Here is a 15759-nt window from a genome sequence, read left to right as displayed (position 1 = left end):
TTGACTTACTTCACTCTGTATGACAGTCTCTATATCCATCCACGCCTCAACAAATGACCCAATTTCGTTCCTTTTTATGGCTGACTAATATTCCATTGTATATATGTACCACAACTTCTTTATCCATTCATCTGTCGATGGGCATTTAGGTTGCTTCCATGACCTGGCTATTGTAAATAGTGCTGCAATGAACATTGGGGTGCATGTGTCTTTTTGAATTGTGGTTTTCTCTGGGTATATGCCCAGTAGTGGGATTGCTGGATCATATGGTAATTCTATTTTTAGTTTTTTAAGGAACCTGCATACTGTTCTCCATAGTGGCTGTATCAATTTACATTCCCACCAGCAGTACAAGAGGGTTCCCTTTTCTCCACACACTCTCCAGCATTTGTTTGTAGATTTTCTGATGATGGCCATTCTGACTGGTGTGAGGTGATAACTCACTGTAGTGTTGATTTGCATTTCTCTAATAATTAGTGATGTTGAGCAGCTTTTCATGTGCTTCTTGGCCATCTGTATGTCTTCTTTGGAGAAATCTATTTAGGTCTTCTGCCCATTTTTGGATTGGGTTGTTTGTTCTTTTAATATTGAGCTGCATGAGCTGTTTATATATTTTGGAGATTAATACTTCGTCCATTGATTGGTTTGCAAATATTTTCTCCCATTCTGAGGGTTGTCTTTTCGTCTTGTTTATGGTTTCCTCTGCTGTGCAAAAGCTTTTAAGTTTCCTTAGGTCCCATTTGTTTATTTTTGTTTTCATTTCCATTACTCTAGGAGGTGGGTCAGAAAGGCTCTTGCTGTGATTTATATCTTAGAGTGTTCTGCCTATGTTTTCCTCTAAGAGTTTGATGGTGTCTGGCCTTACATTTAGGTCTTGAATCCATTTTGAGTTTATTTTTGTGTATGATGTTAGGGAGTGTTCTAATTTCATTCTTTTACATGTAGCTGTCCAGCTTTACCAGCACCACTTATTGAAGAGGCTATCTTTTCTCCACCGTATATTCTTGCCTCCTTTATCAAAGATAAGGTGACCATATGTGCGTGGGTTTATCTCTGGGCTTTCTATCCTGTTCCATTGATCTATATTTCTGTTTTTGTGCCAGTACCATACTGTCTTGATTACTGTAGCTTTGTAGTATAGTCTGAAGTCAGGGAGCCTGATTCCTCCAGCTCCGTTTTTCTTTCTTAAGATTGCTGGGGCTATTCGGAGTCTTTTGTGTTTCCATACAAATTGTGAAATTTTTTGTTCTAGTTCTGTGAAAAATGCCAATAGTAGTTTGATTGGGATTGCATTGAATCTGTACATTGCTTTAGGTAATAGAGTCATTTTCACAATGCTGATTCTTCCAATCCAAGAACATGGTATATCTCTCCAACTATTTGTATCATCTTTAATTTCTTTCATCAGTGTCATAATTTTCTGCGTACAGGTCTTTTGTCTCCTTAGGTAGGTTTATTCCTAGATATTTTATTCTTTTTGTTGCAATGGTAAATGGGAGTGTTTTCTTAATTTCACTTTCAGATTTTTCATCATTAGTGTATAGGAATGCTAGAGATTTATGTGCATTAATTTTGTATCCTGCTACTTTACCAAGTTCATTGATTAGCTCTAGTAGTTTTTTGGTAGCATCTTTAGGATTCTCTATGTATAGTATCATAGCATCTGCAAACAGTGACAGCTTTATTTCTTCTTTTCTGATTTGGATTCCCTTTGTTTCTTTTTCTTCTCTGATTGCTGTGGCTCAGACTTCCAAAACTATGTTGAATAATAGTGGTGAGAGTGGGCAACCTTGTCTTGTTCCTGATCTTAGTGGAAATGGTTTCAGTTTTTCACCATTGAGGACGATGTTGGCTGTGAGTTTGTCATATATGGCCTATATTATGTTGAGGAAAGTTCCCTCTATGCCTACTTTCTGGAGGGTTTTTTTCATAAATGGGTGTTGAATTTTGTCGAAAGCTTTCTCTGCATCTATTGAGATGATCATATGGTTTTTCTCCTTCAATTTGTTAATATGGTGTATCATGTTGATTGATTTGTGTATATTGAAGAATCCTTGCATTCCTGGCATAAACCCCACTTGATCATGGTGTATGATCCTTTTAATGTGCTGTTGGATTCTTTTTGCTAGTATTTTGTTGAGGATGTTTGCATCTATGTTCATCAGTGATATTGGCCTGTAGTTTTCTTTCTTTGTGACATCTTTGTCTGGTTTTGTTATCAGAGTGATGGTGGCCTTGTAGAATGAGTTTGGGAGTGTTCCTCCCTCTGCTATATTTTGGAAGAGTTTGAGAAGGATAGGTGTTAGCTCGTCTCTAAATGTTTGATAGAATTCACCTGTGAAGCCATCTGGTCGTGGGCTTTTGTTTGTTGGAAGATTTTTAATCACAATTTCAATTTCAGTGCTTGTGATTGGTCTGTTCATATTTTCTATTTCTTCCTGGTTCAGTCTCGTAAGGTTGTACATTTCTAAGAATTTGTCCAGTTCTTGCAGGTTGTCCATTTTATTGGCATATAGTTGCTTGTAGTAATCTCTCATGATCCTTTGTTTTTCTGCAGTGTCAGTTGTTACTTCTCCTTTTTCATTTCTAATTCTATTGATTTGAGTCTTCTCCCTTCTTTTCTTGATGAGTCTGGCTAATGGTTTATCAATTTTGTTAATCTTCTCAAAGAACCAGCTTTTAGTTTTATTGATCTTTGCTATTGTTTCCTTCATTTCTTTTTCATTTATTTCTGATGTTTATGATTTCTTTCCTTCTGCTAACTTTGGGGGTTTTTTGTTCTTCTTTCTCTAATTTCTTTAGGTGTAAGGTTAGGTTGTTTATTTGAGATGTTTCTTGTTTCTTAAGGTAGGCTTGTATACTTATAAACTTCCCTCTTAGAACTGCTTTTGCTGCATCCCATAGGTTTTGGGTCGTCGTGTTTTCATTGTCATTTTTTTCTAGGTATTTTTTGATTTCCTCTTTGATTTCTTCAGTGATCTCTTGGTTGTTAAGTAGTGTGTTGTTTAGTCTTCCTGTGTTTGTATTTCTCACAGATTTTTTTCCTGTAATTGATATCTAGTCTCATAGCATTGTGGTCGGAAAAGATCTTGATACGATTTCAATTTTCTTAAATTTACCAAGGCTTGATTTGTGACCCAAGATATGGTCTATCCTGGAGAATGTTTCATGAGCACTTGAGAAGAATGTGTATTCTGTTGGTTTTGGATGGAATGTCCTATAAATATCAATGAAGTCCATCTTGTTTAATATATCATTTAAAGCTTGTGTTTCCTTATTTATTTTCATTTTGGATGATCTGTCCATTGGTGAAAGTGGGGTGTTAAAGTCCCCTACTATGATTGTGTTACTGTCGATTTCCCCTTTTATGGCTGTTAGTATTTGCCTTATGTATTGAGGTGCTCCTATGTTGGGTGCATAAATATTTACAATTGTTACATCTTCTTCTGGATCGATCCCTTGATCATTATGTAGTGTCCTTCTTTGTCTCTTGTAATAGCCTTTGTTTTAAAGTCTTTTTTGTCTGATATGAGAATTGCTACTCTAGCTTTCTTTTGATTTCCATTTGCGTGGAATATCTTTTTCCATCCCCTCACTTTCAGTCTGTATGTGTCCCTAGGTCTGAAGTGGGTCTCTTGTAGACAGCATATATACGGGTCTCTTTTTTGTATCCATTCAGCCAGTCTATGTCTTTTGGTTGGCGCATTTAATCCATTTACATTAAAGGTAATTATTGATATGTATGTTCCTATTACCATTTTCTTAATTGTTTTAGTTTATTATTGTAGGTCTTTTCCTTCTCTTGTGTTTCCTGCCTAGGGAAGTTCCTTTAACATTTGTTGTAAAGCTGGTTTCGTGGTGCTGAATTCTCTTAGCTTTTGCTTGTCTGTAAAGCTTTTAATTTCTCTGTCAAATCTGAATGAGATCCTTGCTGGGTAGAATAATCTTGGCTGTAGGTTTTTCCCTTTCATCACTTTTAATATGTCCTGCCACTCCCTTCTGGCTTGCAGAGTTTCTGCTGAAAGATCAGCTGTTAACCTTATGGGGATTCCCTTATGTGTTACTTGTTGTTTTTCCCTTGCTGCTTTTAATATTTTTTCTTTGTATTTAATTTTTGACAGTTTGATTAATATGTGTGTTGGTGTGTTTCTCCTTGGATTTATCCTGTATGGGACTCTCTGTGCTTCCTGGACTTGATTAACTATTTCCTTTCCAATATTAAGGTAGTTTTCAACTATAATCTCTTCAAATATTTTCTCAGTCCCTTTCTTTTTCTCTTCTTCTTCTGGAACCCCTATAATTCGAATGTTGGTGTGTTTAATGTTGTCCCTGAGGTCTCTGAGACTGTCCTCAATTCTTTTCATTCTTTTTTCTTTATTCTGCTCTGCAGTAGTTATTTCCACTATTTTATCTTCCAGGTCACTTATCCGTTCTTCTGCCTCAGTTATTCTGCTATTGATCCCTTCTAGAGAATTTTTAATTTCATTTATTTTGTTGTTCATCTCTGTTTGTTTGCTCTTTAGTTCTTCTAGGTCCTTGTTAAACATTTCTCGTATTTTCTCCATTCTATTTCCAAGATTTTGGATCATCTTTACTATCATTATTCTGAATTCTTTTTCAGGTAGACTGCCTATTTCATCTTCATTTGTTAGGTCTGGTGGGTTTTGGCTTTGCTCCTTCATCTGCTGTGTGTTTCTCTGTCTTCTCATTTTGCTTAACTTACTGTGTTTGTGGTCTCCTTTCGCAGTCTGCAGGTTTGTAGTTTCCGTTGTTTTTGGTGTCTGTCCCCAGTGGCTAAGGTTGGTTCAGTGGGTTGTGTAGGCTTCCTGGTGGAGGGGACTAGTGTTTGTGTTCTGGTGGATGAAGCTGGAGCTTGTCTTTCTGGTGGTCAGGTCCACGTCTTGTGGTGTGTTTGGGGTGTCTGTGGCCTTATTATGATTTTAGGCAGCCTCTGTGCTAATGGTTGGGGTTGTGTTCCTGTCTTGCTAGTTGTTTGGCATAGGGTGTCCTGCACTGTAGCTTGCTGGTCGTTGAGTGGAACTGGGTCTTGGCATTGAGATGGAGATCTCTGAGAGATTTTTTCCATTTGGTATTACGTGGAGCTGGGAGGTCTCTTGTGGACCAGTGTCCTGAACTTGGCTCTCCCACCTCAGTGGCACAGCCCTGATGCCTGGCTGGAGCCCCAAGAGCCTGTCCTCCACATGGCTCAGAATAAAAGAGAGAAGAAAAAGAAAGAAAGAAGAAGATAAAATAGAAGAAAATAAAGTAAAATAAAATAAAATAAAGTTATTAAAATAAAAAATAATTATTAAGAAAAGAATATTTTTAAGTAATTAAAAAAAAATGGACAGACAGAACCCTAGGACAAATGGTAAAAGCAAAGCTATACAGACAAAATCACACACAGCAGCATAAACATCCACACTCACAAAAAGAGAAAAAGGTTAAAATATATATATATATATCTTTGCTCCCAAAGTCTACCTCCTCAATTTGGGATGATTCATTGTCTATTCAGGTATTCCATAGATGCAGGGTACATCAAGTTGATTATGGAGATTTAATCAGCTGCTCCTGAGACTGCTGGGACAGATTTCCCTTTCTGTTCCTTGGTCGTACAGCTCCCGGGGTTCAGCTTTGGATTTGGACCCGCCTCTGCGTGTAGGTCACCTGAGGGCGTCTGTTCTTTGCTCAGACAGGTCGGGGTTAAAAGAGCAGCTGATTCGTGGGCTCTGGCTCACTCAGACCAGGGGGGAGGGAAGGGTACGGATGCAGGGCGAGCCTGCGGCTGCAGAGGCCAGCATGACGTTGCACCAGCCTGAGGCACGCCGTGTGTTCTCTTGGGGAAGTTGTCTCTGGATCACGGGACCCTGGCAGTGGCGGGCTGCACAGGCTCCCGGGAGGGGCAGTGTGGATAGTGACCTGTGCTCGCACACAGGCTTCTTGGTGGCAGCAGCAGCAGCCTTAGCGTCTCACGCCCGTCTCTGGGGTCCACGCTGATAGCCGCGGCTGGTGCCCATCTCTGGAGCTCCTTTAAGTGGCGCTCTTAATCCCCTCTCCTCGCGCACCAGGAAAAAAATAGGCAAGAAAAAGTCTCTTGTCTCTTCAGCAGCTCCAGACTTTTTCCCGGGCTCCTTCCCGGCTAGCTGTGACGCACTAGCTCCCTTCAGGCTGTGTTCATGCAGCCAAACCCAGTCCTCTCCCTGGGGTCCGACCGAAGCCCGAGCCTCAGCTCCCAGCCCCCGCCTGCCCCGGCGGGTGAGCAGACAAGCCTCTCAGGCTGGTGAGTGCAGGTCGGCACCGATCCTCTGTGCGGGAATCTCTCCGCTTTGCCCTCCGCACCCCTGTTGCTGCACTCTCCTCCGTGGCTCCGAAGCTTCCCCCCGCCGCCACCCGCAGTCTCTGCCCGCGAAGGGGCTTCCTAGTGTGTGGAAACCTTTCCTCCTTTGCAGCTCCCTCCCAGTGGTGCAGGTCCTGTCCCTATTCTTTTGTCTCTGTTTTTCTTTTTTTCTTTTGTCCTACCCAGGTACGTGGGGAGTTTCTTGCTTTTTGGGAGGTCTGAGGTCTTCTGCCAGCGTTCAGTAGGTGTTCTGTAGGAATTGTTCCACATGTAGATGTATTTCTGATGTATTTGTGGAGAAGAAGGTGATATCCACGTCTTACTCTTCTGCCATCTTGAAGCTCCTCCCTGTCTTCATTTCTTTTCATTCTTTTTTCTTTGTTCTGTTCTGCAGCAGTGAATTCCACCATTCTGTCTTCCAGGTCACTTATCTGTTCTGCCTCAGTTATTCTGCTATTGATTCCTTCTAGTGTAGTTTTCATTTCAGTTATTGTATTGTTCATCTCTGTTTGTTTGTTCTTTAATTTTTCTAGGTCTTTATTAAACATTTCTTGCATCTTCTCGATCTTTGCCTCCATTCTTTTTCCGAGGCCCTGGATCATCTTCACTATCATTATTCTGAATTCTTTTTCTGGAAGGTTGCCTATCTCCACTGCATTTAGTTGTTTTTCTGGGGTTTTATCTTTTTCCTTCATCTGGTACATAGCCCTCTGCCTTTTCATCTTGTCTGTCTTTCTTTGAATGTCTAGGTACTCTTTACTAGATTAAATGTTTGTTCTATTCCTAGCTTACTAAAATTTTTGTCAAGAATTGTTATGCCTTTTCTGAATCTATCAAAACGAGTAAGTAACCTTTACTAAATTAATGTCATGAATTAATGTACTATTTCTGATGTTGAACCATCCTTCCATTTCTAAATTCTACTTGGTAGTGATGTGTTGTTTTTTAAATATACTGCTGTATTTAGTTTGCTAATATTTAATTTAAGTTCTTTGTACTTATAATTATGAATGAGATTAGGTTCCAATATTTTCTTTCTATTTTTCTTTTGTATAATTTTTGTTGGCATTGGTGTAAATGTTATGTTAAACTTATAGAAGGAATTTGACAGATTTCCATCTCTTTCCATTCTCTGAAACAGTTTAAATGACATAGAAGTCATCTGTACCTTGGAGGTTTGAGAAAATTTACTCACAGAATCACCTGAGTCTGGAACTTTTGAAGGGAGAATATCTTTGACTAACTTAAAAATATTTTAAGGATATTGATCTATTTTTTACCTTTTCTTGTATATTGTTTGGCAAATTTATATTTTCCTAGAAATTCTTCCATTTCATCTAGTTTCTTAGTGTTTTATTATGTTTCATATATTATTCTAATCCTTTAAACATCTGTATATATGGTTATACTCTTTTATTATTATTATTGGTGGTGCTACTATTGTGGTTTTTCTCTTTATTTATTAGAGTTTGGTAGAGCCTTGCTCATTAAATTGCTCTTTTTAAAGAAACAGTTTTGGAGTTGCAGATTTTATTTTCATCAAATTTCTGTTTTTATTTTTCTTATTTCCTCCCTTCTATTTTTGTTGTTTTTGTTCTTTTCCAATTTCTTTTTTTAATTTAAAACAAATTATTGAAGTCTAGTTGATTTACAATGTTGTGTTAATTTCAACTGTACAGCAAAGTGACTCAGTCATACATATATGTATATATTTTTTCATATTCTTTTCCATTATGGTTTGTCACAGGATATTGAATATAGTTCCCTGTGCTATACAATAGGACCTTGCTGTTTATCCATCCTGTATATATTCAATAATAGTTTGCCTCTGCTAGTCCCAAACTCTCATTCCTTCTCCAGTTTCTTATGTTGAATGCTCAGTTTATTTATTTTTTTAGTCTTTTTCTTACCAATAGTTGGATCTGAAAAGACTATACACATCTCTGAATAACATTGTGGTCATATCCCAAAGCTTTTTTTTCTTCTTGTCTACTTTATTGAGGTAAAATTTATATATCCTAAAACTCATTCATTTAAAGTGCAGAATTCATTCATTTCTAGTAAATGTACAGAGTTGTGCAGCTATCATCACAGCCTAATTTTAGAATATTTCCACCACCCTAAAAAGAAACCTTCCACCCTTTTGCAGTCATTCCCCAGTCCCCAGGCACTTGGTCATTTTTAAAAACACAGATGTCCAAATCGCACTGTAAACTCCTATGTGAGTCAGCCTCTGGGGATGTGCTCCTCACATGTGTATATCCTAAAAGATATTCAGGTGATTCAACTTTGACCCAGGTTTGAGAATCACCTTGATGTGAAAAGAAAGTATTTAAACTGCTTGGTTAGAGAGGAATCAAGAAGAGTTAGGAAGTTAAATAATTCACTGGAACACAGTTTAAGGAATCAAATTCTTTAAATTACCTTGGTAACACGGGATTCTTGCATTCAGGGATTTAATCAATTCATTTTTATATTTCTCACAATGCTAAGTATAGTGATTAACGTAAAGGCAATGCTTCAAATGTATGTTTTAAAGTAGAACGGACTTTATTTATACAGGGTGTCAAATCTACAAATATTATTCCCTAAGAGATATTTTTCACTCAACTTTAAAACTTTTTTAGAAAACACTTTGTTTTTCATATACAATTCTAAACTTTATTAAAGTCTAACTTATAATAAAACATTGAAAGCATTTTATTTCCCAAAACAACACATTTCCTCTTTTTTAGAAAGCCAAACGAGTCCATCACAATTAACGCTGTATAGCAAATCCTGCATAACAATAATTAACCACATATTGTTAATTACTATACAAATGCATTGGATTTAATTAGCTTGAACCAGCATTTTCTATATATTACAAAATGAACCAATGTTATTCTTTGGATAATTATTCTTCAGAAGGAAGTACTCTTTTTCAACAGTTTTTTAATGTATTTATTAGTACTTCAATAATATTGAAGTCATGCTCTTGCAATTTAGTTAAAATATTCCATTTAAATTAAACATTTGAACTCTCTGGAATTCTCAAATTAGGGATTGGTTTGTAATTATGCCATTTGTGGATATAGTGCAATATAATAACTATAAAGCTCTTTTATTGAGGTAAGGATACATAATGTAAAATTTACCATCTTAACCATTTTTAACTGTACACTACAATAGTGTTAAGTACATGCACATTGTTATACTACAGAGCTCTAGAACTTTTTCATCCTGCAAAACTGAAACGATACGCATTGAACAACAACTCCCCTTTGCCCACTTCCCCCAGCCCCTGACAAACATCATTCTACTTTTTGTTTCTAAGACTTTGACTATTTTACATACCTCATAAAAGTGGAATCATGCAGATTTTGTGTGTTTGTGTCTTACTTGTGGCTTATTTCACTTAGCATCTTGTCCTCAAGGTCCATCCATGTTGTAGCATAGGGCAGGATTTCCTTTCTTTTAAGGCTGAATAATATTCCACTGTATGTGTATACCATATTTTCTTTATCCATTCATCTGTTGATGGACATTTAGGTTGCTTCTACCTCTTGGCTATTGTAAATTATGCTGCAATGGACATAGGTCTGCAAATACCACTTTGAGACCCTGTTTTCAATTCTTTTTTTTTTTTTTTCCAGGTAATTTGTTTTGTTTTGTTTGTTTTTAAAATTATTTTATTTTATTTTATTTTCATGGAAAGGCACTTTATTTTAAATAGAGCAGTGTGTATGTGTCAATCCCAAATTCTTTTGGATATACACAGAAGTGGAGTAGCTGGATCATATGGTAATTTGAAACTTTCTATTGTTTTCTATAGCCTGGACCCATTTTACATTTACCCATTTTACATTCCCACCAACAGTGCACAAGTGTTCCAATTTCTCCACACCTTCCCCAACACTTGTTATTTCCTGGGTTTTTTTGATAGTGGCCATCCTAAAGGTATGAGGTGATATATCATTGTGGTTTTGATTCGTATTTCCCTGATAATTAGTGATATTGAGCATCTTTCTGTATGCTTGTTGGCTATTTGTATATCTTCTTTAGAGAAATGTCTATTGAAGTCCTCTGCCCATTTCTGAATGAGGCTGTGTTTTACTGTTGAGTTGTACAAGTCCTCTATATCTTCTGGATATTAACCCCTTATCAGATATATGGTTTGAAAATATTTTCTCCCATTCCATAGGTTGTCTTTTCACTCTGTTGATCATTTCTTTTGCTGCACAGAAGTTTTAAAGTTTGATGTAGTCCCATTTGTCTATTTTTGCTTTTGTTGCCTGTGTTTTTCTTGTCACATCCATGGCATCATTGCCAAATCAAATGTCATGAATCTTTCCCCCTATATTTTCTCTAGGAGTTTTAGAGCTTCAGGTCTTATGTTTAGGTCTTTAATCCACTTTGAGTTAATTTTTGTATGATGTAAGTTGAACATCAAACTTCATTCTTTTTCATGTGACTCTCCAGTTTTCCAGGCACCATTTGTTGGAGAGACTATTCTTTCGCCATATGATCATACATATAAGGTCTTATTTCTGTGTTCTCTATTCTGTTCCATTGGTTTATATGTCTGTTTTTATGCCAGTACCATACTGTTTTGATTACTGTAGCTTTGTAGTATGTTTTTAAACCAGGACGTTTGAGGCCTCCAACTTTGTTTTTCTCTCTCAAGATTGTTTTGGCCATTGTGGGTCCTTTGAGATTCCATATGAATTTTAACATGATATTTTTATATTTTTGCCCAAAAAAGTATCATTGGGATTTTGATAGGGATTGCATTGAATCTGTGTATTGCTTTATGTAATATGGACATTTTAATAATATTAAGCCTTCCAATCCATGAACATGGAATGTCTTTCCATTTATTTGTTTCTTCTTTAATTTCTTTCAGCAATGTTTTGTAGTTTTCTGTGTATAAGTCTTTTGCCTCCTTGGTTAAGTTTATTCCTAAGGATTTTATTCATTTTGATGCTATTATAAATGAGATTGCTTTCTTAATTTCCTTTTCAGATTGTTCATGTATTGAATTGCAACTGATTTTTGTGTGTTTATTTTGTATCCTGAACTTTGCTGAATTCATTTATTAGTTCCAGCAGGGTTTCTTTTGTATGTGGAATCTTTAGGATTTGCTACACAAAAGATATGTCATCTGCAAACAGAGCTAATTTTACTTCTTCCTTTCCTGTTTGTATGTCTTTATTTCTTTTTCTTACCTGATTTCTCTGGCTAGGAGTTCCAGTACTATGTTGAATAGAAGTGGTGAGAGTGAGCATCTTTACATTGTTCCTAATCTTAAGGGGAAAGTTTTCTGTTTCTCACCATTTAACTCAAAATTTTATTGTTTTAGTGCCTAATGAGATGACAGGTTTCCAGTATTTTAACACAAATTTCCTGAGGGTGAGGGCCAGCCACAATCTTAATCAAACTCATGAGAGAAAAATATGGTAATAGCTGATACACTAGGCAAAAGTTCAAACTCAGCAAACTTGTGTTCTACTCCAGGACAGTCACTAATTTGCAGTGTTTCCTTAGACAAGCTTTTTTTTCTCCACCAAGTACCTGTTTTCCCTTCTGTGAAATGGGATAACTTTTCTAGAATAATTTTATCTCTCAAAAGTTTTAAGGTTTTATCTCTTTATGTTTTATGTGTATGTAAATTACTTTGTGCTAATTGGTGATAAGAATAACTTTAGTGAAATTACAGCAAAATCTTTTTATGGGAAAAGATTATTGAGATCCTCATTTTTATTCTGAAAAGAAAGTAAAACTTCATAAAGATGGTAATTTTTGGATTTGCATTTATACTGATCTTTAAAAATCAAGGTAGTAACTATTACCTATAAATAAATAGCATAACTCTATTTTTAAGTACAGTGTTTTGAAGTAAGTTAGCATGCAAGAAAGTTTGTTGAATTCCTATTAAATAAAAAAGTAATTTTAAATTGTATGGTGTATTACATTTTCCTTACATGTTGTATTAGCTTTCTTTTGCTTTTCATCTAAATCAGGTAAGGGTGTTATCCATCCTGGTGCACAGTTTGTCTCTATCTGTGGACCTGTGAAACTAGAAAACAAGTTTTTCTGCTCCCAGATACACTGTTGGGACAAGCATAGGATAACACTTATTGATATTCCAGCTCAAAAAGGAGAAAATAGAAGAAGGTAAAAAAGAAGTGGCTGATCCCAAGAACTTTGAAATTAAGCTGGGGAAACTCCATTAAGTTTCAAGTTCTGGAATTATCCTCTATGGTGTGTGGAATGAGTCATTCTTTCTTTTTCATGAAAAAGTATGTGTTGGCAGCTATGAAATTTATCAGCCTGTTTTCTGCCTGTAGAATCATGACAGTCTCACAGCATTCTTTCTTTTCATGCTCTCTCTTTCTTTTACTCCAAGCTGACAGTGTTTCTGCTGATGTAAAATTCTCAAGAACTTTGTGGGTCTCCCATGTATGTCACAAGAATTTGCTCTATTAGATAAGAGGCTCATCCATAGGTCTTTCCTAGATAATCCCATCTCTATTCTTGGATTTTGCTGAGATAGCTGAGGGACAAAGTCTTTAAACTTCTTAGAAACTCTCTGGTTTGATTGAGGGAATCTGTGAGTCATACCCCTTTCAAAGAACCTTTTGTGTGACTGAATACTCTGAACTTTTGATCTTTCTGAGCTATTAGCAGAAGTTTGTCCAGCCACATCCTCAGTTTTTTTCTCTAGAGTACACTTCCCTGACAGTGAACCTCTCAATTTTAGTGTCCTTTCTAATCTGGATAGGCTGAGAATTTCCCAAAACATCAAATTCTGAATCCTATTTGTTTAACAGTTCTTTCCTCAATTTATTTCTTTTCTTTCACATTTTACTATAAGCAGCTAGAAGAAAACCATTTGCATCTTCAACACTTCGCTTGAAAATCTCCTCAGCTGAATGTCCAGTTTCATCATTTTTAAATTCTGTTTTCCACAGAACTGCAGAATACAAATCCTTGAAGTACCTATTTCTACTAAAGGTCTATTCAATGCAATCTAGACTTTTTTCTATCATGCTTCTCTAGCAATCTTCTAGCCTATGTCTACTGCCCAATTCCAAAGCCACTTTCACATGTTTAGTTATCTGTTACAGCAGCATCTCACTTCCAGGTACCAAAATCTGTATTAGTTTTCTATTGTTGCCATAACAAATAACTGCAAATCTATTGGTTTAAAACAGCACAAATGTATTATTTTACAGTCCTGTAGATTGGAAGTCTGACACTCACTGAGTTAAAATCTGCAGGGCTGTTTTCCTTTCTGGAGGCTCTAGAGGAGAATCTGTTTTCTGCTCACTCAGATTGTTGGCAGAATTCAATTCCTTGTGTCTGTAGGACTAAGGTCCCCATTTGCTTCTTGGCTGTAACACGAGGTTGTTCCAAGCTTCTAGAGACCACTGCACTCCTTGGTGCATAGCCCCATTTCTCTACAAAGCCTGCAAAATCAGTTTGTCACATCACATCTCTCTAACTTCCATAGCTTTTGATATGGAAAGTTGCCATAGTCACTCATTTCCAAAGGGTCTATAATCTCATTATTTTTCTTTCTTTTTATTCCCAGAGTCACTTAGAAGCCTGTTCTAAAATTACCAACTCTTTGGACTTGGGGCTAGTGTGTGTGTATGCGCGCGTGTGTGTGTGTATTGCAATATGGTCAGAGAATGTAACATTTATGTTTTCAACTTTGGGAATTTTGTTGATATTGTCTTTGTGACCTAATACATGACCAATTTTTGTAAAAGTTCCACAGACATTTGAGAAAAACATGTATTTTCTGTTTATTTGGTATAAAGTTCTATATATCTATAAGATTTAGTTTGTAACTGTGTTAACCAAATTCTCTATATCCTCATTTATTTTCATTGCCTTGATCTGCCATTTTTTAGAGAGATGTACTAAAGTGTACATTCTATTTTGGATTGTGAATTATTCTACAATTTTCTGGGAGAGAAAAAGCACTATATAGACCTAAATCATGTTATATATAACCAATGATCCTGAATAGAAATATAACTAATTAAAACTGGAGAAATCTGTTTACATAGTATCACAAAAGCATCCTAATGAGTTTTTGCCATTTCTTCTTCTTGCATTTAATGCACTGACCCCACTGGTACCCCACCACTAACTTTGTTCTTTAATGCTCACCATTTTCTTGAACGTGGAGAATTTTTTGCTTCCCAGGATCTACAGTCTAGAAAGTTTGAAAGAATAGGGCAATTCAAGAAACTGGTGAAGCATTCTGAGAGGAATTTGGGGTTTTATAACCAATTTAGTCCCCAAATCCCAAGGGAGGGAAGTTGGGAGACAGGGCAGTTTCCAGGAGTCAGGTCTCTGCTCTGCTTGCAGCATTTTTAATATGGAATAGACCTTCTCTTTATTTGCATTTTGTAAAATTAGAGTTTGGAAAGTAGCTCAGTACTGACTCGATGAATTAGTTTTGTGAGTTTGTTTTTAGTTTAAATCTTTTAGCTTAGTCTAGTGACCACCATCATGAAGAACTATGGCATATAACTTTCTTAGTGTAACATCCCAAATGCTGCCTTAAAAGAAATGGAGAATTTTTTTTTTTTTTAAATCACATAATCCCTGTCTTAAATGCAGCACACTCTACATTCCGATGTGAAGACCTATCGAGGGTACACTCAGAAAGAATTGCTCCCATTTTTTTCCAAGATTTATGTGTTTCCATTGTAAAACTGCTTTTTCATAACTTTATCTTAAGGACCTTAAGTGTCCTGTAGTTAAATATGCTTAGTTGGGAGAGTTAAGAAAATGTAAAACCTATTTAAGAACCACTCTTTGCTAACTTACTTTTTAGGAAAGTAAATTCAACAGGGTTCTATGCAATAATGGGCCAGTGAAGATTTACTGTCTTAGTCATTTCGAGGGCTGAACCTCTTGGTTTTCTATGCCTTACTAAACTAGTTACTCTGCTGAACTATGAATTAACAAAATAAAAACCATCAGCAGCATAAAAAGAAAGCTGCTGCAATATCCTCTTATCAGAAAAAAGAGAAAAGGCATAAAATCTTCGGCTGTAGGAACAAATAGTAAATCATTTACGCAAGAGAGATTTGGGAGAGGAAATGTGGCATCCAGACAAATAAATAAAATACTGACAGTGCAGTATTAAAATGAATTTAGCTAGCATTTAACCAAAGAGTGAAAATAGCCTGGTTTTAGCCTCAGGCTGGTTGAAGAGCACAAACTTCTTAGGCTGCGTATGCTGACCTGCAAGCAGAATTTTCCTGTCAATTCACACTTCACAGGCTTTCCCAAGAAACATGTTGTCAAATTTTAGATATGCCAAGATCTTGGTTCAAGATCATGGGGATACACATGTCTTCACAGGAAGATATATAAAAGGTTACGGTCAAAGTTTAATGTAAAGGATGAGACTT

At 36.4% G+C, this 15759-nt stretch overlaps 1 long non-coding RNA gene across 1 annotated transcript in view; it reads left to right on the top strand.

The window, feature by feature from the left end:
- LOC309643728 overlaps positions 1-14341 on the top strand; it is a 106299-nt gene extending 91958 nt beyond the window's left edge. The window contains exon 2 of the long non-coding RNA XR_014254035.1: positions 6811-14341. This is a non-coding gene — a long non-coding RNA (uncharacterized lncRNA). The remainder of the gene's footprint in view (positions 1-6810) is intronic.
- Positions 14342-15759: the final 1418 nt, after the last annotated feature.

The sequence above is a fragment of the Balaenoptera physalus genome (genome assembly GCF_965194825.1).
Source record: "Balaenoptera physalus genome assembly, chromosome: 15".
In the NCBI taxonomy this organism is placed as follows: Eukaryota; Metazoa; Chordata; class Mammalia; order Artiodactyla; family Balaenopteridae; genus Balaenoptera; species Balaenoptera physalus.
This window is presented reverse-complemented; position numbering and strand designations above follow the sequence as displayed.